This window comes from Palaemon carinicauda, chromosome 1 (genome assembly GCF_036898095.1).
Source record: "Palaemon carinicauda isolate YSFRI2023 chromosome 1, ASM3689809v2, whole genome shotgun sequence".
Lineage (NCBI taxonomy): Eukaryota > Metazoa > Arthropoda > Malacostraca > Decapoda > Palaemonidae > Palaemon > Palaemon carinicauda.
In genome coordinates this window covers 134,091,308-134,115,587 of record NC_090725.1, presented here as the reverse complement: position 1 = coordinate 134,115,587, position 24,280 = coordinate 134,091,308, and the positions used below count along the sequence as shown (strand labels likewise).

General features: G+C 44.3%; 1 protein-coding gene across 5 annotated transcripts in view; it reads right to left on the bottom strand.

The window, feature by feature from the left end:
* LOC137651745 (transcription factor SPT20 homolog) overlaps positions 1 to 24,280 on the bottom strand; it is a 589,276-nt gene that overhangs the window by 6,194 nt on the left and 558,802 nt on the right. The gene's annotated exons all lie outside the window — the stretch shown is intronic.

The window sequence follows — 24,280 nt, the reverse complement described above, 5'->3', positions numbered from 1 at the left end:
TGAGCTGAAAGACTTGCACTAACTATCCATTTTATATACCTTAAGTTCATAAAACTTAAGATTTTGTGGCCATTGTTCTGCTGCTACTATCCTTGAAGAAGCAAAAAATATGCAGTTCATCACAAATAATTTATTTTACTGTTACCTGAAATAACAACTTTCAATAATTAATTATTCCAATACTTACTTTGGATTTATGTGGCATTCATTCAATCAAGTAAGAGCTCAGCTTGATATGATATTGAAATGAAATGTAAATAACAGGTGAGCATACAGCATCATCTCATTTTGATACACAGTAAGCCCTCATCTGCAGGCATTGCATTTGAGCTCCTCATGCAGGAAAGAAATTCAAGGGATAACGGGAGACCCTATTCTTTATTTTTTTTTTTTTGGGGGGGGGGAGGGGGGCTAAGGCTGCTGTGTGATCCCCAAGGCTAGAATAGGGACTGCAATATGACACGATATACCAAAGAAATACTTTCTTCCCTACCTTAAGGCCAGTGTATCAATATGTACCAACCCAGACTGGGAAGGTGTGTCTATATATTATACGAAATTATGGTCTCACTATTTGTGCTTGGTCTCATACCAAATCAAGCTCATGAACTGCTGGATGGGGTAGAGGACTTAGCCTTTCTTTCCCCCTTTTCCTGGACAATCAACCGATCTTTCTTCTCTTACAATATAGAAAAAGAAGTTTGCAGAACGGAGAACTTGCCTAAACTGGGAATGTGTCAGTAAACTAAGGTCATTTTCCCTAACCATACTTCAGTTTCGAAGGAAGAGAAATTGGCTTATGGTGGGGTAAGAGAAACCAGCGATAGGTCGGCAAGCTTTAATAAATAAAAAAAAAAAAATTCCCTGTGATCAGTCACCGCGAGATAGTTTACAACATAGGCGGTACATTCCATGCACCGAAAAGTTCCGATATGTTCGCACAAATGGGAACCAGACAAGTGACCACCCTGGACTGCTCTCAGCACTCTTATGAACATCTAGATGCTCCATTGTGAGTGCGTAAATGGTGGCAAGGTTCTTCATCCCCATGTGACCAGTAAGCATGCAGAGTGCCTGCACAAATACCTCGCTAACTTTTACACATAGAGGCTCAAGTACGCACTTCATTGGTCTCTGGTAGTGTGAGGGTTAAAGGCAGTCCTGCTTCTAAAGGGGGACCAATCCTTGAGGGAGGGTTCTTTCAACTTCTTTATGGTACACTTCTAGTACTCTTCTTGGTCCAGATTGTTCATACTCTGAGGAAAAAAAAACACCAAATAAGTTTATTAATATCTACTTTCTACGACCCAATGGCACCCAATTCCGGTCCAATGGAAGTGGATAATTCAGAGACTGAGAGTTTGTTTGTCGATGCTCTTGCACTCGTCAGTGATTGTAATGACCTTGAAGAGACTACCATGGCTCATGTGAAAGTGGTTTTAATAGTCATTGATTAATATTTTGGCACTCCTCAAAGATTAACGACTTTACTAAAATTGCCATGGTTAGAAGATGCTCACGTGGTCTTGGAGAGAGTGAATTTTCATATCTCCAGGCCAGAGAATTTACTGAGATCTAGCTGGTTGAGCGCGTCTCCTCTTCTCGTTGGTCCCAAAGTTTCTACACTGACAGCAGTTTGTCCTGTGGAGAGACTCATGACTGAGGGCACAGTCTTCTCAGCTCTTGAGTCTGCCACCATAGGTTTTCATGGCTAGCTTCCAGGTGGTTTCCTGTATCAACAAGTGGTACAGCACAGTCGCTTACTTCACTATTAAAATTTACTTGGGATGTTGGCAAAGTACAGCAAGCTGGCTCTGTATGGTGGTACAAAGGGGTGACCTTTATGGCACACCAATCATCAGTTGATCAATGAGCCAACTGGGTCCTGAATATATGGGATACTTTTAATTCTCTATTCTCAAGTCATGTTGGACAAGAGGTGATGTCAACATAGAGGCCATAGCATAGGAAGGCTAGTCATGTCTTGCTCATCAGCTGAGCAGTGGGCCCAATCCCTTGGAAGGTGGCTGCAGAGAGTTTCTGCCGCAACTTTAGTATCAGGTTTGAAGAAGCTCTGGCTGCTTCTCAAGTCCAACAGGGACTTCCATCTCCAGTTGCTTTTTCCTCAAAACAGACGAAGGTAGTGTTTTACCCTTTTGTGTCTAACCTAGCAGTATATGAGGGCAGCAGAGGTATGAAGGGAGAAAGGAGATGCTAAATTAAGCAGTATCTTTCTAGTGCTGCCACGAATGAGTGATGTCTGTCATGCCATTAGGTAATGTGACAGCAATAGGGAGCAGGGCACTGGTTGGTAGAAGTTTTTCATAGTTCTTCATCCTCCCCTCACTTCCACTCTGATGGCATTCTAGAATTGTCCGCCAAAACTGCAGGTCTGGCTTTAGTGGCAGAGGTGAAAGCAATGGAGGAGATGAATGAGGTTAACATCGTTCGAATTGGTTCTCTGGTTTCTACAGTCAACTATTCCTAGTGGAGAAATCAACTGGGAGCTGAGATCAATCACTAACCTCACACTGCCTAACAATTTTGTTACTCAAACTCCATTCAATGTAGAGATGACTAATACTGTGTGGTCTGGCAAGACTTGTTAATATTGGTGGACCTGCAGTATACATATTTTCAAATACCCTTTCATCAGTCCTACAGAAAGTACCTCCTCTTCATCTTCGAGGGAGTAGCATACCAGTTCAAAGCCCTGTGGTTTGGAACCGCTCTTCGAGTGTTAATGTGAATGTTCAATTTGGTCTCAGCTTGGGCCCTCTTGAACGGGATACGTCTTTTGAGATATCTCAATGACTGGATGACTCTGGCTTCTTCTGTGTGGCAGTTGCTTTAGGATCAAGACTGACATCTATATTTTGTTGCAATCTGGGGATTGTGATAAATTTGGAAAAGTCTATTCTTGCAACCAAACAGTGCATGCAGTACATGGGAATGCTAATACATACTGCAACAGTATGAGTCTCAGAACGATAATTTTTAGTGCTGCTATTTGCTTTTACAGTGACTATTCTTAAACATGTGTTTATATAATGGTTTATGAATGAAGACAGCACTGCGAGAATATGATGGTTTTGTAGAATTCAAAGAAGCAGACCTTGTATTTGAACCTGAGGAAGCTTTAGGAATAGACTTCTTCAGATGGGTGGTTTTTATGGGACTTGATGAAGAGATGGCTTTGCCATGATTCTGTAACCTCTAAAAGAAACAGCTGTTTTTCAACTTACCGGTAATCAAGTCAAGCGGACTGGATACTACACTAAAAAAGTCAATTCTTCAATATTTTCACTACCCCAATGTTTTATCCGACAACACCTATGATAATATACTCATTATTAGCTGTCTCAGCTATAAATTTTTTCTAGTTTATATTAACGACATTGTCTCAAGCTTAGATAATGATCTCCCTTACAATGAAAACAAATTTGTCTAATATATAATCTTTAGAGGTCATGAAACTCTGAGCAGGTGCATTTGATATTGACATTGCCAGAATTATAACATTTATAATACTGTACTGCATAGGTTATGGATGCAATTACTTGACTAAAATATTTGTGTCCATTTTTTTATGCAGTTTGGTAGAAATTATGTTGAAAATACCAATAATATTGCATTGTTCCTACCTTTCAGTATTATAACCTTGAAGATAGCAGGATGGCATTCTTAAGTATACTTTCTTCAGAGAACTTATAAAAATCCTTATTATAGATTATATTTTAGCATGGTTAAAATTCAGGTGAGGAGATATCCTTCAATAACATCGTAGAAAGAAAGTGCAAAATTGCTAAGTAAAATTTCTTGTATTTCATTGGCAGCCTTAACTAGCAAACTTCAACCATATATTTTTTGGTTACCTTATTGAATAGCCCTTGATGTTATTACACCCCTCCCTAAAACGACATGCCAAACAGGTTCGGGTATAATCCTTGGAGCAACTAACTTAAAATCATCATGATACAGGTCAGAGCACTTGGGAACAACATCAAATTCTGATTACATAATGTGTTGGTTGTTATATAATTTTACATAGCAAGAAAGGTCAGAGACAACAATTTCTCCTTTTTACGAATGCACTTCTTGCTTTAGGCCTACAAGACAGCAAAAGTATAATGTATGGTTCAAAATTTCCTTTACTGTGTACTGGATACATATAGTTTTACACACTCACTCTCTCTCTCTCTCTCTCTCTCTCTCTCTCTCTCTATATATATATATATATATATATATATATATATATATATATATATATATATATATATATACACAACACACATACATACACATACATATGCATATATATATATATATATATATATATATATATATATATATATATATATATATATATATATATATATATATATATATATATATATACTGTACATATACATATACATGCACATACACATACACACACACACATATATATATATATATATATATATATATATATATATATATATGTATATATATTATATATATATATATTTGGGCTCGAGCCATGTCGTCCTGATGGAAGTTCCTCATTGGCAGCTTCTACTTGGGATAATTCTGTGAGTGATATACCAGAGAAATTTACCTTAGATGTATCAACGGAGTTCTGACCTCCGGAGTGAATATCCCAAAAGATATCGTGTATAAATCAGGAACATGTCAATAACAAGCCATGGTTATCTTTCCCTGAATAGAGTTAACCTCGTCTCGAAGGAAAGGAAAGGGTATGATCCGTGGAGAGGAGAGCCGTTACAACTCCCGATCTCAATGTGCTACAACTAACATGCTTCCTGTTGAACCATTTTCCCTTCGCAGTGCCATCTCTTTTTTCGCTTGGAGAGTTTTAGCTAGTTTTCTGAGTTTTTTTGAGTGATTTTCAAACATGGATGCTTCAGCTTCTTCCTCGTCGATAAGTTGAGTACTCCCATTTTTGTGTGTTGGAGATTTTAGCGTCTCCCCCTATATATTTATTGTATCGCATGCTTTTATTGTTCCAAGGCTGGCATGCTTCCGGTGCCATTACATCATGTCTCATCGTCCAGGAACGGTTCATTATCTAATCATTTTGCTATGAAAATAGGTTTTTCTGGGTCGACCTGTGGCGGCCGGTGAAAAGGAGTCCTTCTAATATACTTTTCTGATAAAACTTCCAATTATACCAGAGGAAGATAAAAGCATGGAATGCAGAGGTTACAACCCTCGCGCGAGCACCTTGTGGGTGTCGTGTATAAAGCAAAGGCGCGTGAAAGCCACTATTCACAGGCTGTCTTCCATTTAGTTAATTCCTTCGTCAAAGGGATGGGCCGATACAGAGGCACCAGCCAATCTACCAGAGTCCCGCCACCCATGCCCCGACGCAAGCGCCATCTGAACAACATCCTTCTTTTTGGACTGCTCGAATTGTGTGTATTTTGTTGTGCTCTCGGCGTTTTTTCACACTCGTGGATTTATTTCGTCATGACCGAAGCTCCATCTTCACCCATTCCAATGTTAAGTACCATAGTTTGTTTTGACAGCTTTTTGTAGTACCGGGCTTTTGTCTTCTAACCAGTATAGTCTGTTTTATCATTACCGTCTGGGCCCGTCCGTCGGCGGCCATTGTTTGTTCCCTTGTCTTGCTGGGAGTTCATCTTAGCTTGCCCGTTTGGTACTCTGTCACTTAGGTTCTTGGTTAAGTCCCTGGCCTTATGCCTTTTGAACCATCATTATTATTATCGTTATTATTCCCATGGTACTTTTTGCTAGCAGTCCAGTCTGCGAACAAGAATAGCGTTCTATCTTTATTATAGTTCGTCAGTCGACTATTTCCCTTTAATTTAGGTTTTAGCAGACGCTATTCTTCGTTCGTAGTCTTATTTTGTGTTACAATTTTATTATTATACGTTTATAATAGTGTTGTGTGCTTATTAAGTCCTGATATTGTGACCAAGGGAGCGAGAGATTGGGGTTCCCGTTTTCTGTTCTCAGTCACGAGTTACCCCTTTCTCTCGTTTTCTTTCTTAGCTCAGGTGGGTGAGCGGATTTCCCGTTTTCCGTTTTGTGCGTTCAACGGATTCTCCCTCCCTCACCCCTCTCTCTACGGGTGTATGATAGCTTACGAGTTATTTAGTTTTTGGTTACTTTTCAATAGTTAGCGTTATTTATTAGGTCCCGAGTTCCGTCCTCTCCCCGTTACGGCTTGGGAGTAGTTCTGAACATTTTTCCACTCCGCCTTGAGTTCTACTCCGCTATGAGGGATTCTCAATGACTTTGGAACTATTGTTATATATATTGTTTACTTACAACCCTCTGGGACGGGCTTCATATTGTTTAGATACGACCCTCCGGTGGCCCTTACTCCAGTCTCAGGCCACGGCCATATCCACACAAATATCCATTGTTATTACAATTGACTTATTATTCACAATAGAATTATTCAGGACCTTTCCTCGACCTCCGGCTTCACCGGCGATCGTCTATACGCTTTACTATTACATTAGCCTTAGCCTTTAGCTACGGCTTGTGTTTTATAAATTTCACAATTGAATTATTATTCACAATTGTATTATTCAGGACCTTTCTTCGTCCTCCGGCTTCACCGGAGATCGCCAATACACTTCACACTTATATTAGCCTGGCCTTTAGCTACGGCTTGTGTTTTATATTTATTTTACGGGCCTGTCACTGCTTCCTCGACCCTCAGAGGTCGGCAGATTGCTTTAGATTATTTATTCTTATTTCATTATTGTCTCTTTTAAAATGATACAGCCCCATTGCCATTGCTGGTGCTTTTATATTTAATGTGTTTTAATATGGAGCTCCGGCTCTCACTGAATTCCCTTAAGCACCAATATTGCATTAAACTAATATCTGTTAGTAGGGTTTTTAACCCCTTACCAGAGTTTCAAGGAACATCAAGACTTATGTCTCCTTTCTTTTACAGAAGGTCCGTTGTACTGCCCAAGGTTGCCCTGCCTCGTTCAACGACCCCGTTGGGCATGACCTCTGTCAGTCCCACGCACACTGCGCCATCCCCTTTATCCGGGAACCGGGACAAGCCCAGTATATGGTTTGGTTCCCGGATTTGTGCTCGCTCTGTTACGAGTTGTCCTCAATACTACTGAACGATGATGTAAGTGGTTTTTTCCTGTTGTTCCTTATTTATCTTTGGCAGACAGTAATTTGGCCATTAATATGACATACACGGTATATTTTGGAGAGCAATCCCCTTCCTGCATCACTAATCACTACAAATCTTTTAGGCCGATGATGACTCTCTTCGGTCAGCAAGGGCTACTCTTCGTCCTTGGGTGTCGGGCTTCGGCAGGAATGCCCCGTCTGGCGCACCCTATCTCCTCGATGGAGACTTGGCCTCCCGTCTCTTCCCAGGCTCGACTACTGCAGCAGTCTCTCCTGAAGTTGCTGCCCCCTTAATTGAAGAAGTCAGAGCAACCATTTCCGCGGAGGACGAACCCCTCGTACCGCTGGACGTGGCAGATCTAGATATAGACGTAGAACCCATGGGCGAGCAGGTAAGTGGTGCCGAGTTGGTGGAAACCCTTTTCTCTCCTACTCCTTCTTCTACCTCTTCCTTTCTCGGTTTTGATAAGCCTAAGGCTTCTCCTCGGGATCCCTCTGTCCCCGTACGACCCAAGGTGAAGCCACTACGCACTTATAAGTCTTCAGCTTTGCCAGTATCCACGTCACCGGTCCCCGGACCCTCGACGGCTCCTGATATTCATATTGCTCCCCGTAAAACCACGACTCCTAGGAAGTCCAAGCCTACCAAATCCAAAACACCACCAACGGTTGGCTTTCAGGTACCCTGGGGCGATGTTTTCCCCATCGAACTGGTCAGGGATATGGTCAGAGAACAAATTCAACATCAGTCTGGGGCGATGACAGAGATTAAGGATATGGTGGCTACTCTGATCCGCTCCGGAACTCAGCTTCCTCCTCCTTCCGCCCCAGACGCATCGAAGCTACCTCCCTTCGATAAAAACAACCCTTGGTGGTTTGCCTTGCATGCCCCATTCTTAGATGGTTCCCTAACTCTGGAGGGCATAGGCACCCGCCCTCTAGAGGACCTGGAGTTCTACCCCCCGGGGCTAGAATTCCCATTCAATGGCTTCGTACGTTTAAAGGAACATGCATTGGTCCGTATGGACAAGGTACCAAAGGAAACAGTGATATTTCCGAAAGAGCAGGCCCAGGCTATCTGGGCCAGAACTCTATCAGAATGGGGGTGTATTAACTCCAAGCTCACCCCACACAAAGGTGCCTACACTATTTTTACGACAGCGGCCTCCATCTCTTTGCCGCTCATAGACAAAATCACTGAGCTGACAATACAGGCCATCAAGGAAGGCTCTTCCATGCCGGCTCTCAAGGAGACGGACCCCACCTCATAGCTTATTCCGGGTACCTCTGCAACCTGGGATGACGCGTCTTCTACCTTCACAGTGGGGAAGCTAGACCCGGACTGTGCCTCTACTCTTTTCTCTGAGAAGCTTCCCAGATTACTAGAGAGTCTTCTCAAAACTGAGTTCGAGACCCGTAATAGACTAGCTAGGTCCCTCCACTCCATCACCTCCATAGAGTCCCTAGCATCTGTTTACCCTGAGGAAACGCTGTTCAGAGTCGTCACAAAGAACCTGCTGCTGTCCTACCAAATAGACCTCCATGACTTCTGGTCGGCTCGAGTTAGTTGCAGGAAGTTCGTTCTGTCTGAGGCCTCCATCAGACATGAACCGAACAGGCTGATAGCGTCCTCCTATTGGGGTAAGAACCTCTTCCCTCAGAACGAAGTTGATAAGGTTCTTCAGGACGCGGCGAGGGCAAACCAAAATTTGCAAGTAAGGTGGGGTCTCTCAGTTATAATCGAATCCCAGAAACAGACGTTCTTCAAGAAGAAGCAGAGGTTTATTCCTTACAAGACGGTCCGGGGTAACTCGTCGATACAGTCTTCCTCTGCTTCGACTTCTCAACAACCGGCCCCCCTCAGCAAGTAGTCTACCTCACTGCTCCCCCTTGGTACACAGCCCAACCCCTCTTGGATGTCCTCTCCTGCATACAACCCTACCTACGAATCCTCCGGTTCCTTTCGTGGACACCAGAGAGGAAGCTTCAGAGGAAGAGGACAGTTCCGCCAACGAGGCGGACCTAAAGCAAGGGGTGCCTGTGGAGGGAGGGGACCTAGGTTCACTCCCTCCCAATGATGTGATGCCGGTAGGAGGGAGACTTTATCACTTCCGAGACCATTGGACCTTCAGTCCATGGGCTCACAGCATAATATCCAAGGGCTTGGGTTGGAAATGGTCACAGGGATCTCCTCCCCCACCAGTGACCTTCTTCCAGAGACCCACTTCCATCCTGGAAGAGTACACCACAGAGTTACTCAAGAAGAAAGCGATCAAACGGGTTCGATCCCTGAAATTCCAAGGTCGCCTGTTTACAGTCCCGAAGAAAGACTCGTCGGCGTTGAGGGTAGTTCTGGACTTGTCGAAACTAAACTCTTACATCCTTTGCGACAAGTTCCGTATGCTGACTATCTCTCAGGTACGGACCTTACTTCCCCGTGGGGCCGTCACCACCTCTATCGATCTTACTGACGCCTATTATCATGTCCCAGTAGCTCGAAACTTCTCTCCTTACCTAGGCTTCCGTCTCGGCAAGAAAGCCTTTGCATTCAAAGTCATGCCCTTCGGTCTCAGCATTGCCCCCAGGATATTCACGAAACTGGGGGAGACGGTGCTCTAACAGCTCAGAAACCAAGGGATACAGATCATCGCCTATCTGGACGATTGGCTCATTTGGGCCCAGTCGACCCAGGAATGTAACAGCTACGTCGAAGGTAATTCACTTTCTCGCCAAACTGGGCTTCCAAGTCAATCTCCGAAAGTCTCGCCTACAACCATCAAGCCACTTCGAATGGTTAGGCATCCGGTGGGACCTTTCAAAGCACAGGCTCTCCCTTCCTCCCAAGAAGGTAAGGGAGATAGTTTCCAAGGTCAGGCACTTTCTCAAACACAAACAGGTGTCCAGAAGAGCTTTAGAACGAATCCTCGGCCTTCTCCAATTTGCCTCACTGACCGATCTCCTATTAAAAGCCAAACTCAAAGACATTAATCGAGTTTGGAGAAAGAGAGCGACAATACCTCTAAGAGACAAGATCTCAAAGATCCCCTCTATCTTAAAAATGAGACTACGACCATGGTCTGAACGGAGGAACCTCTCCAAATCGGTTCCTCTACAGTTCCCCTCTCCACAAGTGACAATTCATACCGACGTGTCTCTGAGTGGATGGGGGGGTTACTCCCAACATCAGATGTTTCAGGGCTCTTGGTCACCCGCCATGAAGCAGTTCCATATCAATGTTCTCGAAGCCATGGCAGTGTTCTTGACCCTGAAGAGAATCTCTCTTCCGAGGTCGACCCACATCAGAGTAGTCTCAGACAGCACAGCAGTAGTCCACTGCCTCAACAGAGGGGGATCCAAGTCACCCAACCTGAATCAGATCCTGGTCACTATCTTCGCCTTGGCAGCCGAAAAAGACTGGTTCCTGTCAGCAACTCACCTAGCAGGAGTCCAGAATGTGATAGCAGACTCATTATCCAGGACAAAACCACTGGAATCGGAATGGTCCCTGGACATACACTCCTTCCAGTGGATACTCAGGCTGGTTCCAGGTCACCAGGTAGATCTCTTTGCGACCCAACTCAATCACACACTCCCATGTTATGTGACCCCGAACCTGGACCCTCAGGCTTATACCATGGACGCATTAGCCCTGGATTGGAACCATTGGCAGAAGATCTACTTATTCCCTCCTGTGAATCTTCTACTGAAAGTCTTACACAAACTACGCTCCTTCCACGGGGCAGTGGCTTTAGTGGCACCTCACTGGTCAAAGAGCAGTTGGTTTCCTCTCCTCCTCGAGATGAAACTCCGTCCCTTCCGGATCCCATTCCCCAAACTGACCCAAGTGGTCCAAACTCGGACTGTGTCAGATTCCTCAAGGATAGCCAAAACCCTAACTTTGTGGATTTCATGAAGTTTGCGGCTCGTAAGGATGCGAACATCGACCCGGATAATGTCCTCTTCATAGAATCAGACAAAAGGGACTCTACGATTCGCCAATACGATTCGGCAGTTAAGAAACTAGCAGATTTCTTAAAGAATTCAAACCATTCGGTTATGACTCCTAATTTAGCCATCTCCTTCTTTAGGTCCATATTTGACAAAGGCCTAGCAGCTAGCACTATAACCACCATTAAGTCAGCTTTGAAGAAAGTCTTCCTGGTTGGGTTCAACATTAACCTGGCGGATTCTTATTTCTCGTCTATTCCAAAAGCATGTGCTAGGCTTCGACCTTCGGTTCGCCCACAAAAGGTCTCTTGGTCTCTAAATGATGTCCTCAAACTTGCCTCCGACACGGACAACGAATCCTGCTCCTATATCACTCTTCTTAGGAAGACTTTATTTCTAACAGCTTTGGCCTCGGGTGCTAGAATCTCAGAACTAGCAGCTCTCTCACGAAACTCAGAAAACATAGATTTCCTCCCTTCAGGTGAAGTACTTCTTTCCTAGCTAAAAATGAAGACCCCCAAAATAGGTGGTCCCCTTGGAAGATTATTCCTCTTCTCCAAGATACTTCTCTATGTCCAGTCACTACTCTCAGGGTCTTTTTAGCCAGGACTGCTACCCGATCGTCTGGCCCCTTGTTTATCAGAGAACAAGGAGGTACCATTTCCATACAGGGTATTAGGCAACAAATCCTATACTTCATTAAACAAGCCAATCCGGGATCATTTCCCCATGCTCATGATATCCGGTCAGTAGCTACCTCCATCAATTATTTCCAAAATATGGACTTTGATGACCTTAAAAAGTACACGGGTTGGAAATCTCCTATGGTCTTCAAACGTCACTATGTAAAGAACTTACAGGCCCTTAAATACCCAACGGTTGCAGCTGGGAGCCGTATCTCTCCCCAGTGATCTCTTGTTCTTCCTTTCATCCATCTCTTTTCTTCTCCCTCCTACCTGCCACTCGCACCACGACGCCGCTTCCTTGGTGGTTCGTTAGTCCTAGTTTATCACATATTAGGTTAGGATGATTTTAGCTTTTAATGTGTTTACCGTAATTTAGTGTTGGGATATTCTTAGCCATGTCAGTTTTGGTTGCTTGTTGTGCTCTGATACTCGGAGGTTTCCTTGTTATCATGTTTGTTTAGCCTTACGCTCACTATGTCCTGTGACTAGTTTATGATTCATGCTTACTTACCTTAATATAATATATGGTTCTCCTTACATGGTGTTTTTTCTCTCCCCTCATTACTAATTATTAATGGGCTTGGAAGGCTTTCTCTGGTACATTTTCACCGGCCGCCACAGGTCGACCCAGAAAAGGGATTTTGACGAAGAAAAAATCTATTTCTAGGGAGAGACCTGTGGCGCCCGGTGAAACCCTTCCCTATTCTTTTGCACGATCCCACCCTTTCCTTTCCAAGCCATCATGTCCAATACAGAAGGATGTTGTTCAGATGGCGCTCGCGTCGGGGCGTGGGTGGCGGGACTCTGGTAGATTGGCTGGTGCCTCTGTATCGGCCCATCCCTTTGACGAAGGAATTAACTAAATGGAAGACAGCCTGTGAATAGTGGCTTTCACGCGCCTTTGCTTTATACACGACACCCACAAGGTGCTCGCGCGAGGGTTGTAACCTCTGCATTCCATGCTTTTATCTTTCTCTGGTATAATTGGAAGTTTTATCAGAAAAGTATATTAGAAGGACTCCTTTTCACCGGGCGCCACAGGTCTCTCCCCAGAAATAGATTTTTCCTTCGTCAAAATCCCTTTATTTTATTATTCTAAAGTGTAATATAATGTGTGGTATGTTTATGGTATTTCCCTATCCTTCCTTGGTGTTCTTGTGTCTTTTTATCAGCATTGTCTTGGGCTAGCCTACCCTAGCCAGCGGCCACGCCTGGTAAAGGTTCACTATGCACCATACCCTTCTTTCACCAAACCTTACTGGTTAGGAGAGGCTGTCTACCCTCCCATGCTGTTGATTCGTCACGACAGGGAACTGTGGTCTTAAAGGTCCTTCTGGGGGTTGGATAGTATTCTCAGTTGCCCTAAGGTGACTGTTTTCACTTTCTACTTAGCCTATATGTGTGACGAGGTGGCACAGGTCTTGGGATCCTGTTCCCTATGTCTATTTATGTTTACCCAATGGAATGCTTTACCTCCTGTTCTGGTGCTGACTAGTAGACCTATTTGTGTCGCCTTAACCATTATTAGGCTTCTCTCTTAGTCTTTGGTAGGCTATGCCTGGTTGTGAGGACTAGTCCTTTGTGCCCTATCACGGCAGCCCCTTTGGAACACTATTGCTGTTCTAATGTTGCTATTGGGCCTTCCTGTCATGCCGCCTCACCATTTTCTGAGTCCTCCTTCACCACCCCCTTCTTGGGTTTCCTTGTGCCTGTTAGTGTACCTACTTGTGGGCTATATTTCCTGGCCTAGGTAGGTGAGATTTTCTCCTCCCCAGGTTAAAATCTCTCTGCCACCTTAGAGACCACCCTTAGGCATTTCTCTGCTCTTTCCCCTTCTTAGTTAGGCCATAATCTGACTGTACTGGAACTATGAACTTTTACATGCCTTTTATCTTAAGTCCTATTATTAATTTAGTGGCAATACAGTTAGTGTGCCTCTTTATTATTATCCTTCCTGAACATGCTTGTTTTAAACATATTGATGAGTATTTGTTCCATACGTTTTACCTACGATGACTCCTTCAGTTTTGGGTTTTCTAAGGATCTCACCACTGAAATCGGATCCCTTTCCCATTGTGGAGGGCGGTCCTTTGGTCTTTTTTGCCTCCCTGACAGGCCATCATACTTGTCAATACAGCTTCTTTATTGTTCTGGAATAGATTTTTGTGATTGATACCTATGCTTTGACAGAGTAATCCGGTTGGCGCATTTCGGTATTGGAACCTCTCGTCAAGGCCTCCTACCGAGTAATAGGTAATTCTGTGGTACACTTCCATCAGGACGACATGCTCGAGCCCAAAAAAACGGATTTTGTAGTAGGAAAAATTTATTTTTGGGTGAGATAGCCATGTCATCCTGATGGCCCACTCGTTACGTTGTCCCTCCCTGAATCCTCGTAGGATGCTCTTTTTTCATGGTAGTTACGCTGCTATGTGGAATGAGGCATCAGAGACGAGGATATGTAACAGCCCCTCACTTATTCTTCCCCCAAGTTGACTAGACTGGGTAAAGTCTATTGGGGTTGCAGATATCTATGATTATCTTCGGATACGTCCCTGATTATACACGATATCTTCGGATAGTAGTTTAAGGGGTTAGAATCCTGTGATACATGACAGTAATTCTCTTGTAATATCACTTGCAGAAATATTATACAGTAGGAAGCTGCCGAAGGGAACTTCCATCAGGATGATATGCCTATCTCACACAAAAATAGATTTTCCTACGTCAAAATCCGTTGTCTAGTCATCTCACCTTAGCTTTTGAGCTTTCCCTCACCCGCTAGGTAGGCTAGGCTTGCCTACATAGTTCTCCTTATGACCTAACCCTATATAGGCATGGAGTTGGTACCCCCTTGAGGTCCTCCTCTGCTGTCTTGGCAGTGCTTGTTCTAAGTCTACAGCCTCTCTTCCTGTGCTATATCCCTCTTGCTATGGAGTTTTGACTCCCTTGCCTGGTTAGCCTATCTAGGCAGAGGTGCCGCCTTCTGTCTCTGCTTCCTGTCTTGTCAGCTTGAGATATCCCTCTTGCTATGGAGTCTTGACTCCCTTGCTGGGTTAGCCTATCTAGACAGAGGTGCCACCTCCTGTCTTGTCAGCTTGAGTTCTTCTAGTACTGGCTATGTGTTGGCTATGGGTCACCCCCTCTGCCATCTCAGCTGCACCCTTAGACTAGTCATCTGCTCCCTTCCTATCCCACATCTGGAAAACATTGTCCTCTAGAGTTGATCCCGCCTGGTTGTCAGGACATCCTTTGAATTTATAATTCTTAGTGTCCTGGCCGTCTTGTACGGCTCTCATTATCTAACGAGATGTAACCCCACTTTTCTTAAGTTAATGATAATGATCAGGTTTAGTATGTTCATTTATTAACTGCCTTTCATTCCTGTACTTCCCCTGAGTGTGGACCCTTCCCTATGGGATTGTTCAATCTCCCTTGTGTCAACATGCTTGGGGTATTGACAGGTCAGTCTTTTCTAGCTACTAGAAATAGTTGCCGCCTCTCAGCTGCTGCTGCCTCAGGGGCAGCTGTTGCTGATATTGGCTGTATGATGAAGGACTTTGTCTCCTTAGACTATTTTAATACACCTACTCTCGAGGTTCTGGTGTTCCTTTTATGTGATCCTTTCCTCCATATTCATACCACACCATCATTATGTTTTGCTTCATAAATCACTACAGATTTCTAAGCGGTTTGGCATGTATTTTAATATTATTTAGATAAAGCCATTCTTTAGTGGTAGGTTTATTGAGGTTAGGATGTATTAATTTTTACAAATTTTTGAAGATTTGATTTTTAAGGTTTTGTACTCATTGCAATGTCTTATCTTTACAAGTCGCTGATGACATGGAGTATTCCATGGTCACCTGTACCAGGCGGGTAAAGTTACCCTGTGGCCACAAGACCTGCCAGAAACACGCTGACTGCTATGTTAACAAGGGATCCGTTGCAATCTGGGACCCTACCAACTGCCTGGTTTGCAAAGATCTCCTTGGACGTTCAAGATCAATGTCGGAGGACGCTCCAACACTGGGTTAGAGGCTTCCAGAAGAGCTCTCAACTAGGTGTCCCTTATCTTCCTTCTCTGGAACTGAAGGACCTGCTCTTCCCCAAGCTGAGGTGTCCTCTCCTGCCGGACCCAGCTGATCATGCATACGATGAAGTTTGGGACGCTCTGCAAGTCATGAGCCTGGACGCCAACAACATGTCTACTACTTCTGTGTCGTCAGATAGGGAGAGGATCCTCCTAACCACGGAATTGGATGTACATCAGGCGAGTGCAGCTCCCAGTGCCTCTTTCCTTACAACCCAAGCCCCAGCTTCCACCTCCACACTGGTTCCGATGTTAGACAAACCTTCCCTTTCCAGTAACTGGGAACTAATGGCATCCATGAAAGCTTTCATGGAGAACCTAACCACCAAATATGAATGTTCTCAAGCAGACCTAACAGCGAGGATAGAAGCTTTATAACGGGCATCTGTTTCAAAGGCTCCCCAAGCTTTGAGCCTACCTGAAAGCACAGTTAAGAACCCTTGGCGCTATGCTGAGCATATGGCCTTAATCGAAGGGTTCCTTAATATTAAGGATGGGTTCCAAGCCAGTCTCGGACTTGGATTTCTTTCCATCAATAGATAGCTATCCTTAGTACTACGTACGGCTTAATTCAGAAGCGTCCATTAGAGATGATACAATCCCTAAGGAAACAATCATGCTGGATCACGTCAAGGCTCAATCCCTTTTGGTTAGGGAGTTAAAAACGGTTGAATTCACCAACATCAACTTTCTGCCTTTGGCAGGAAACAGGCCACTTTTGTGGCCCCCATGGATACTGTCTTCCCTTTATCCTCTTAAAAGCTTAGAAGCCGTGATGAAAGCAGTACGGGAGATCAGGCCATTCCCAGTGCTAGAGGAATGTAAACCTCTCTCTCTAGCCCTTCCTTAGGATTCGGACATCTGGGAGGACGTCCAACATACCTTCACTGTTGGAAAACAGGATAAATACATCGGAGGCAAACAGTTTAATGAAAAACTGCCTGGGATTCCCAAATCCCTATTGAACGGAGAACTGGAAGCTAAAGAGAGACTTTCTGCCTCTTTATCCCTCTAATCTTATCTGGAGATGCTTGTTGGGAACTATTCCAAATCAGATCTCTTCCCTGTCTTGGCTATAACTCACCTAATCATCTTTCATAGGGATCTCCATGCTTTCTTCCTAGCCAGAAGGGCATGTAGAGAACACGTCCAAGCCGCTGCAATGATCAGACATGAACCTAGGAAACTGATCGACTCCAATATTTGGGGAAAGGATCTCTTCCCTGAGAAGCTGGGTAAAGAAGTCATGGACAAAGTGGCTCAGGAGAATAAAAGCCTTATCGACAAGTGGGGTATTTCCTCTAAACAAAAATTTGCCCCCCATGAAAGGCCTCAACCCAAGGGCAAGAGGCCCAGTCGTCACTTCAAAGGAAGGAAATCCTTTCCTGTCGCGACAGCCTCAGTAGCCACCGTCTTCTCAGACTGTGTACAGGGTTCCCCAGCAGTATGTTTCACACTCTCCAGCCTTCAACTTTGTGTACGAGAGAGCTACCACCACGTTCCACCCTGCCAAACCTCATAAGAAGGGCTCCAGTAACAGGGGGAGGTCTGGAAGAGTTGGTTAAACTAGAGGCTGAGGAAGTAGAGACAAGATGACTAAAGTTGCAGGTCCTTCGCAACAACAATGGGGAGCTTACGGTAGGGGGACGACGTCACCTTTTCAGAGATCAATTGGAGTTCAATCCCTAGGTTCACAGCATAGTCTCAAGAGGGCTAGGCTGGAAATGGAGACAGAACCCACCCAGTTCAAGAGGTTTTTTTCAACCCACAACCCCATTTTTGGAGAATTATGTTCAGGACCTTCTTCGGAAGGGAGTCATCCGCTGCACAAAATCCATGAACTTTCAAGGGCAGCTATTCTGCGTGCCCAAGAAAGATTCAAACACTCTTCGAACTATTCTGGGCTTGTCCCGACTAAACAAATGCATTCTGATTGATTGATTGATTGAAAGTTTTCTGGCATCCTGACATCTAAGGTCATTGACGCCGATACCATTTACTGTATATGAAAATTAAAAGAGAATTCGATTAAAACCATAAAAATTAAGAAGTCATTAAAATAGTTAAATAGTTTTCAGAAGACCTGCTTCTGAAATAAATCTAAAAATTCCGCTCGCATAGTAAGACACATCATGTCCAAGAATCTTGGCAAGGATAAACCTGCCATCCTCACCTTGAGCCTCAAACAGATATCTATTTCTTAAGTTAGTAAAATTAGGGCATTCGGTCAACAAATGCCTCACTGTTAAAGGTACTAAGCAGTCCTCGCAATACGGTTGGTGTTGGCCCTTCAGCAGAAACTCGTGTGTCAACCGTGTGTGACCAATACGGAGACGACAAAGAGTCGTCTCCCATTTTCGGGGAATCATGTTATACCTCCAAGGTGATATGATATTTGTTACTTCCCTCATTTTATTGCCGTCTTGACTGTCCCAGTGCTGTTGCCATTTATCACAAACCAATTTCTTGATGTAAGGTAGGAGATCGTTACATGGAATGGGATACCTCCTTGGTAACAACTCGGATGCCGCATTCTTCGCCAGTAAATCTGCCTTCTCATTCCCAGACACACCTACATGTGCTGGAACCCAACAAAATCGAACAGTTATACCTTTCCATCCAATAATAAAAAGCCATTCTAAAATCTTTAAAACTAGAGGGTTACTAGAATTAAAAACTTCTAAAGCTTGAAGAACACTCCTTGCATCACTAAAAACTGTAAAATTACCCTCCTTTTCCAAAGCTATTTTCTCAATAGCGGTTAATATGCCATACAGTTCGGCAGTAAATATGGAAGCTGTTAGAGGAAGTGCACCTCTACAATTAAAATCATTACTATGTACTCCAAATCCAACGCCAGCATCAGATTTGGAGCCATCAGTATATATAAAAGTCGATCCCCTATGTTCTTCGACATGTTCCATAAAAAGAGACCTGGATTCTAAGTCAGTCATATTCTTCTTAACTCCAATAAAGTATTTACAAAATGATATGTCAGGTAATTTCCATGGAGGTGTTGATGATACCTTGAATGGAAGTACCTTATTTCTAATTATATCCAGACTACTTAAAAATCGTTTCACCCGAAAGCCATAAGGTTGAGGAGATTTTGGGTGCAACTCAAAGTATGATGCGTGTCTTACAAGGCTTGCAGTCTGAAAGGCTAGAGAGCTTGTCCCGACTAAACAAATGCATTCTGAACGACAAGTTCCAGATGCTAAATATCTCGCAAAAACAGACCCTACACCCTCTCCATAGATCTTACAGATGCCTGTTGGCATCTTCCGACAGGTCGGCGCTTTTCCCCCATACGTTGATTTCAGACTGCCAAGAAAGGCCTACGTATTCAAAGCTATGCCCTTCGGGCTCAGTATAGCTCCAAAAATTTTCACAAAACTAGTCAAGGCCATTATCCAGCAAGTTTGGAATAGAGGCCTTCAGGTGATGGTGTACCTGGACGACTGGTTAGTCTGGGCTGAAACGAAGTCAGAATGTCTTCAAACAGCCCAGGAGGTCATGGACTTCCTACAATCTCTGGGCTTCAAAATCAACCTCAAGAAGTTAAGGCTATCTCCAGCTCGGAAATTCCAGTGGCTAGGACTTCACTGGAATCTACAGTCACACACCTTCTCTCTACCACAAGGCAAAAGAAAGGAAATCGCAAACTCGGCCAGGTGTCTGCTGCGTTCAAAAGTACTCACCAGACGGCAACAAGAAAGGATCTTGGGTTCGTTACAGTTCGCTACCGTGACAGACCCTATCCTGAAAGTAAGACTCAAAAGATGTCAACAGAGTCTGGAGAAGAAAGGCATCCAATGCTTGGAGAGATCTTCACCACAAAACCCCAGTCTTACTGCAGAAGCAGCTCAAGCCGTGATTCACCGCCAAAAGTCTATCGAGCTACGTCCCTCTACTGTACCCTCCTACTCCTGTGACCATTCACATGGATGCCTCGGAACAAGGTTGGGGGGGGGGCACTCCTCTTCCAAGAAAGTGCAGGGTCAGTGGTCGATCACATTTCAGAAGTTTCACATCAATGTTCTGGAAGCTATTGCTGTATTTCCGACTCTAAAGAGACTATGCCCAAAGACAAAATCACACAAGAAATTGGTTATCGACAACACCACAATAGTACACTGTTAACAGACAAGGCTCCAGATCTCAGATCAACCATGTAATCCTGGTTATTCTCCAGCAAAAAGGAGGAAATGGCATAGCTCAGCAGTTCACCTTGAAGAGATTCGCAATGTGACAGCGGACGCCCTGTTGAGATCCAAGCCTCAGGCAACAGAATGGTCTCTGGACGCAAAATCATTCTGTTTCATTCTAAAGCAAGTCCCGGAACTACAAATCGATCTCTTTGCGACGACCTTCAACAAGAAGCTTCCCCTGTATGTAGCACCAAACTTAGATCCAGAAGCGACAGGAATGGATGCTATGTCTCTGGATTGGAACCAATAGTCTAAAATTGACCTATTTCCTCTATTCAACCTCCTATTGAAAGTAGTGAACAGTATGGGCACTATCGTCCGAGCGACCAGATATGGTCATTCCGCAGTATGGGTATTATCGTCCGAGCCAGCAGATATGGTCATTCTGCTGTATGGGCACTATCGTCTGAGCGACCAGATATGGTCATTCCACAGTATGGGCACTGTCGTCCAAGCAACCAGATATGGTCATTCTGCGGTATGTGCACTATCTTTTGAGCGACCAAATATGGTCGTTCTGCAGTAGGGGCACTATCATCCGAGCGACCAGATACGGTCATTCAGCAGTATGTGCAATATCATCTGAGAACCACATATGGTCATTCTGCAGTATGGGCACAATCATCCGAGCTACCAGATATGGTCATTCTGCAATATGTGCACTATCGCCTGAGCGACTAGATTTAGTCATTCTGCAGTATGTGCACTATCATCTGAGCGGCCAGATATGGTCATTCTGCAGTATGTGCAGTATCGTCTGAGCGACCAGATATGGTCATTCTGCAGTATGTGCACTATCGTCTTAGTGACTAGGTATGGTCATTCTGCAGCAGGGGCACTATCGTCCGAGCGACCAGTTATGGTCATTCTGCAGTATGTGCACTATCGTCTGAGCGACCAGATATGGTCATTCTGCAGTAAGTGCACTATCGTCTTAGTGACCAGGTGTGGTCATTCTGTAGTATGGGCACTATCATCCGAGCAACCAGATATGTTCATTGTGCAGTATGTGCACTATCTTTGGAGCGACCAGATATGGTCATTCTATGGTATGGGCACAATTGTGCGAGCGACCAGATATGGTCATTCTGCACTATGTGCACTATTGTCTGAGAGACCAGATATGGTCATTCTGCTGTATGTGCACTATCATTTGAGCGACCAGATGTGGTCATTCTGCCGTACGGGCACTATCGTCCGAGCGACCAAATATGGTTAATCAGCGGTATGTCCACAATTGTCTGAGCGACCAGATGCGGTCATTCTGCAGTATGACTATATGTGCACTATCTTTGGATCAACCAGATATGGTCATTCTGTCGTATGTGCACTATTATTTGAGCGACCAGATGTGGTCATTCTGCCGTACGGGCACTATCGTCCGAGCGACCAAATATGGTTAATCAGCGGTATGTCCACAATTGTCTGAGCGACCAGATGCGGTCATTCTGCAGTATGACTATATGTGCACTATCTTTGGATCAACCAGATATGGTCATTCTACGGTATGGGCACTATTGAACGAGCGACCAGATATGGTCATTCTGCAGAATGTACACTATTGTCTGAGAGACCAGATATGGTCATTCTGCTGTATGTGCACTATCATTTGAGCGACCGTATATGATCATTCTGTCGTATGTGCACTATCGTCTGAGCCACCAGAAATGGTAAATCAGCAGTATGTGCACTATCGTCTGAGCGACTACATATGCAGCATGTCCACAATCGTCTGAGACCAGATATGGTCATTCGGTAGTATGTGCACTATCTTCTGAGCGACAAGATATGGTCATTCTGCAGTATGATTATCATCTGAGACCAGATATGGTCATTCTGCAGTAGGTATACTATCGTCTGAGCGACCAGATATGGTCATTCTGCAGTATGATTATCATCTGCGACCAGATATGGTCATTCTGCAGTACGTATACTATCGTCTGAGCGACCAGATATGGTCATTCTGCAGTATGATTATCATCTGAGACCAGATATGGTCATTCGGCAGTATATGCACTATCGTCTGAGCGATAAAATATGGTCATTCTGCAGTATGACTATCGTTTGAGACCAGATATGGTCATTCTGCAATATGTGCACTATCGTCCGAGCAACCAGATATGGTCATACTGCAGTATGTGCATTATCTTTGGAGTGACCAGATATGGTCATTCTACAGTATGGGCACTATTGTACGAGCGACCAGATATGGTCATTCTGCAGTATGTGCACTATAGTCTGAGATACCATTTATGGTCATTCTGCAATATGTGCACTATTGTCTAAGAGACCAGATATGGTCATTCTGCTGTATGTGCACTATCATTTGAGAGACCAGATGTGGTCATTCTGCCGTACGGGCACTATCGTCCGAGCGACCAAATATGGTCATGCTGCAGTATGGGCACTATCGACTGAGCGACTAGATATGGTCATTCTGAAGTATGTTCACTATCGTCTGAGTCACCAGATATGCTCATTCTGCAATAAGGGCACTATCGTCTGAGCGACAAGGTATGATCACTCTGCAGTGTGTGTACTATCTCTTAGCGACCAGGTATGGTCATTCTGTTGCATGGGAACTATCGTCCGGGCGACCTGATATGGTCATTCTGCAATATGTGCACTATCATCTGAGCGACCAGATATGGTCATTCTGCGGTACGTGTACTATTGTCTGAGTGACCAGATACGGTCATTCTGCAGTATGGGCACTAACGTCCAAGTGACCAGATATTGTCATTCTGCAGTATGTGCACTATCATCCGAGCGACTAGATATGGTCATACTGCAGTATGTGCAATATTGTCTGAGCCACCAGAAGTGGTTATTCTGCAGTATGTGCACTATCATCTGCACGACCAGGTATGGCCATTCTCCAATATGTGCACTATTGTCTGAGCGACCAGATATGGTCATACTGCAGTATGTGCACTATTGTCTGAGCCACCAGATGTGGTTATTCTGCAGTATGTGCACTATCGTCTGAGGAACCAGGTATGATCATTCTGCAGTATGTGCACTATCGTCTGAGCGACCACGTATGGTCATTCTCCAACATGTGCCCTATTGTCTGAGCGACCAGATATGGACATACTGCAGTATGTGCACTATCGTCTGAGCCACCAGATATGGTCATTCTGCAGTATGGGCACTATCGTCCGAGCGACCAGATATGGTCATTCTGCAGTATGGGTACTCTCATCTGAGCGACCAGATATGGTCTTTTTGCAGTATGCTCACTATTGTCTCAGCGACCAGATACGGTCATAGTGCAATATGTGCACTATCGTCTGAGCCACCAGATATGGTCATTCTGCACTGCATTAAGGGCACTATCGTCTGAGCGACAAGATATGGTCATTCTGCAGTAGGCCTATGTGTACTATCGCCCTAGCGACCAGGTATGGTCATTCTGCCATATGGAAACTATTATCTGGGCGATCAGATATGGTCATTCTGCAATATGTGCACTATCATTTGAGCAACCAGATATGGTCATTCTGCGGTACGTGTACTATCGTCTCAGCAAGCAGATACGGTCATTCTGCAGTATGGGCACTATCGTCTGAGGGACCAGGTATGATCATTCTGCAGTATGTGCACTATCGTCTGAGCGACCAGGTATGGTCATTCTCCAACATGTGCCCTATTGTCTGAGCGACCAGATATGGCCATACTGCAGTATGTGCATTATCTTCTAAGCCACCAGATATAATCATTCTGCAGTATGGGCACTATCGTCCGAGAGACCTTATATGGTCATTCTGCAGTATGTGCAGTATCGTTTGAGCCACCAGATATGGTCATGCTGCAGTATGGGCACTATCGACCGAGTGACTAGATATGGTCTTTTTGCAGTATGTGCACTATCGTCTGAGCCACCACATATGGTCTTTCTGCAGTATGCGCACTATTGTCTCAGTGACCAGATATGGTCATTCTGCAATATGTGCACTATCATCTGAGCGACCAGATATGGTCATTTTGCGGTACGTGTACTATCGTCTGAGAGAACAGATACGGTCATTCTGCAGTATGGGCACTATCATCCGAATGACCAGATATAGTCATGCTGCAGTATGTGCAATATCATTTGCACGACCAGGTATGGTCATTCTCCAATATGTGCACTATTGTCTGAGCGACCAGATATGGTCATACTGCAGTATGGGCACTATCGTCCGAGAGACCAGATATGGTCATTC